This window comes from Mercenaria mercenaria, chromosome 5, assembly GCF_021730395.1.
Source record: "Mercenaria mercenaria strain notata chromosome 5, MADL_Memer_1, whole genome shotgun sequence".
Taxonomy (NCBI): domain Eukaryota; kingdom Metazoa; phylum Mollusca; class Bivalvia; order Venerida; family Veneridae; genus Mercenaria; species Mercenaria mercenaria.
Window position 1 is genome coordinate 53,784,086 of NC_069365.1, and position 4,094 is coordinate 53,788,179.

Below are 4,094 nucleotides of genomic sequence, written 5' to 3' on the forward strand. Positions count from 1 at the left end.
CATACTGGTACCAACATTATACAAAACTTTTTCAACCAATGAGGCGGCGGACGTCGGCTAAAGGGTGAGTGCAGTGTTATAACTCTGCATATTTTTTTAAAGTCAAGCTAAAATGAAGCAAATTTTGAAGTTTGCAGACAATTTTAGTCAAAATTATAAATACACATTTACCTCAAGTACCACTGTTAAAACTACTCATGTAAAGTATGGAAAAAAAGTACGAGACTTGTCGTTTTCTCAAAGTTCAGTATAAAATGTATGTCAATCAGGAATAAGAGCTTTGTTTAATTCAGGACTTCTGAGAGGGCTATACTGACAGATAAATGATTTTAATATAACAAAGAAATAATCATATTAGACTCTAGTATTCATTTTATTCTATTTCTTTTTCTTTAAATAGCATCATGATTCACACATAAACTGTTTTCAAGTCACAATAACAATAATCGAGTCCCATGCTGTTCACATAGCGAATAATAGCAGTTCTTGTCTTGGTCTTGACATCATGACCGCACGTATTCTATCACTTTTGGCACTGCAAAGAAAAAAAACAATCAAAACTTACTATTTAATCACGAAAAGTCTGGCCATCATTTATAAAAGTATATTCCTACTCTGTGTGAAAACTTGTCAAAATAGCAACTTGTTTCGTAGTATTATATAGAATTAAAACCATTTATTGCAACCTAGAGGTCCTGTAAAGTTGTTAGTAAAATTTATGTTCCAACTTTAAAACATAAGCTGTTTCAAAAGCAGCTCAGTTTTTAATTTACTTTACAAAAGAAAACGTGTTGGAAGTATGAACACTGTCTAACGTATTTCACAGTCACTCAATTATCAACATAGAAAAACGTCAACTAAGACTCCCACTGTTAGTATTCAAAATAATAGTAACAACAGACGAGACAATAGAAGAAATATATAAAACCGTGCCAGAAACCTTTAGCTAAAATAATCAAAAATTACATCTGACTCCAGTGACATTGCATGACTTTTGCAATATCTAATACCCTTAACTTGAAGATGTCCACCCTAACTGACTGTCAAAACTAATAAATGTATATCTTGATGATTAAAGGAAAAAAATCAAGAGAAGCTTATCTGAAAAGCGTCCTTATGGTCGTGCGAAACTTTTCATATAATACGCCTAATCACCCGGAGTAGTTAGATAAATCTGTTAACACACAACCAAAACAAAATTAACAAGTAAATTCGATGAATTGGTATCCCCCGCCGAAAGGGTTTGTGGTGAGGAATGGCAAAATATATATCCGGAAAAAAGTTAAGGATGTTTATAAGAAGCAAATAATTTCATTAGTCAAAATCAATTTAACAGAAAACAAATGTTTAATAAAAGAGTACATAATAAATGTATGATACTTTGATCCTGACCAAAGAATTTATTTTGAATGGGATATGCTTACTGTAGTGAGCTTAGCTTTTAAAATTAAATGTAGTTAATTGAAATGTGAGCTTGAAGTTTAACTGGAACGAAATATTGTCTTTGAGTGGTTTGGCACCAAATGTTGCTGTTTAACAAGTTCATCTGAACTTAAAAGAACAGATGTTCTTAAGAGAACACAGGTAAGATATCTTGAACATGGCTGAGGACAAGGTTTGTGCAGTCACAACTTAATATATTTATTTTTTAGGGGGTGGGGGTGCGGGAGAGGAAACAAAATTTCACATGTTGATTATAAATATTGATGGAAAATTAAAAATGAAAAAAAAAAGGGTAAAAGGGTGAAGTTGGCGGAGGGGGGCAGAGGATGCATGATCAGTGGTGGGCATGACTGGGTGTAGGAGTGAGGTGGGGGATTGGTGCAACTTGCATGTTGATAAATAATCATGGAAGGTTTGAAAAAAGTCTAAAAGTAAGAAATGAAAAAAAAAATTGTTTTTTGGAGGGGGGTTTGGGGAGGGGAGGGGGTGTGACCAAGACAAGTGGGTGACCAGCTGTGTGTGCGCAACTTCACATATTTATAATAAATGTTCACAGAAAAGAATGAAAAAATTTAAAGAAATTCTGCCAAATGGTAAATTTGTTATGTACAAATATGTGGATTTTTAGAAAATTAAAGGGCAATAACTCTAAAGTTACAAAAGAAACCCGTTTGAAATTGTGTGTGCACAACCACATTATAGTGCTCTAAAGTCTGTAAAAGTTTCATAGTTCAAGGTCAAATATATCGAAAGTTATGATGCAGAAATTGCCATATCTATAGATCTATAGTACCCTATATAGTTAACATTGGAAACTTCTAACGGCCACAACTCTGGCGTTACTTGGGCAATCTGTCTGAAACTTGATGGGCCCCATAACCTCATAGTGGTGAACATGTAAATGAAGTTTGTTTAAAACAATTTAATTTTTTTTTTTTTTTTTTTTTTGGGGGTGTGGGGGGTGGGGGGGGGAGGGGGATAAGGAGGGATGTAATCAAGGTAATGGGGTGACCAGGTGTGGGTACACAACTTCACATGTTTACAATAAATTTTCATGGAAAAGAATGAAAGAAATTTAATGAAATTCTACCAAATGGTAAGTTTGTTATGTACAAATATGTGGATTTTTATACAAAAATATTTTTATTTATATTAAAGGGCAATAACTCTTTATTTACAAATAAGTCCGAACAAAATTGTGTGTACACAACCACATTATGGTGATCTAAATTCTGTTTAAGTTTCATAGTTCTAGGTCAAATATATCAAAAATTATGATGCAGAAATTGCCATATTTATAGTACCCTATATAGGTAACACTAGAAATTTCTAAGGGCCATAACTCTGGTGTTACTTGGGCAATCTGACTGAAACTTGACAGGCCGCAAGAACTCATAGTGGTGAACAGGTATATGAAGTTTTAAATAAATATTCCCAACTATTTCCTAGATATGGCTCCGGACAGACGGAAGGACAACGCCAAAACTATATCCCTCTGACTTTCGTCGGGGGATAACAAAAATGCTTTTGAAAAGGTACTTTTGTTATTTTCTACAAAATAGAACGTCGACAGTAGAATACATGACTACATGACTTGTGATATAACACAAAATAATATATTGCAAAATATGCATGCATTTGTTATTCCTACTTCCCCTGAATAATGCACTGGTCTATATATACGAGAAGTAAAACTAATTAGACATGACCCTATTAAATATTGAGGTATATTTTATGGGCAATATCCGTCACAAATGTATAAAACAATCTAAACATCGAATTATTTTGACTAAGTCTACGAGGTATAAATTTTCAAAATCAAAATATACTGAGGGATGGTCTTCAAGCGCTTTTGATGAACCCTATATTAAATATTTCAACATTGTTAGCAGGAAAATCTAACCAAATGCTAATTAGCTTTCAGTCCAATTCCCTTATCTCAGTTGTAGTATATTATTCATGTAATGACTTCTAAATAAAATATGTTTAAACCAAATGACAAGGTGGACGAACAGATATGTGCACGAAACAACATTTGTACTTACGCGCTCGCAGAATCCCGCACGTAACAAAGAATGCTACAACTGTTTGTTGAACCATCATGCTTGCCATCTTCTTTTCTTCTTCAACATTACCACCATCTTTTTGCGGTAATCGGAGCATTTTGAGAAAATCGTGTTCCAATTTGAAACCGGAAACGTGGTGAGCAAGCGCTTGATGATTATGACTATATACGTCTATATGTCGGATTCAAATCAGTTTGAGGATCAGTTAAGGTTTCCTCATTAAGATAAAGTTGATTTCTTTACCGTATACAGGTTATAGAGCAAGAATGTAAAAGGACATTCCCAAGGGGGGTATTCGATCTACTCCTTACCACCGAAACAAAATGGCGGCCAAAACTGAAAATGTGAGTTTTTCTTACTTTTTATCTTTTTCAAAGATTTCTAGACAATGACACATGGCTATCAACCTGCTCCACTGTTTTCTCTATCTATCGGTACCTTTAACTTTAGAAACAGTGCTGTAATTTGTCTGGAATGCTGGTCATGGGATTTGAATCGATAGAAAATCCTCCTGAAAACACGGGATAAGGAATAGTGCGATTAGCAAAAATGTTCTTTTTTCCTAATATTCAAATAGTTGTGAGC

The 4,094-nt window shown here is 34.0% G+C and overlaps 1 long non-coding RNA gene across 1 annotated transcript; it reads right to left on the reverse strand.

Annotated features, from left to right (window-relative positions):
* Positions 1–354: 354 nt before the first annotated feature.
* LOC123559029 (uncharacterized) lies at positions 355–3,719 on the reverse strand. Its single transcript, XR_006687863.2, has 2 exons — positions 3,489–3,719; positions 355–535 (listed from the first exon to the last, which is right to left on the reverse strand). It is a non-coding gene; the product is annotated as an uncharacterized LOC123559029 (long non-coding RNA).
* Positions 3,720–4,094: the final 375 nt, after the last annotated feature.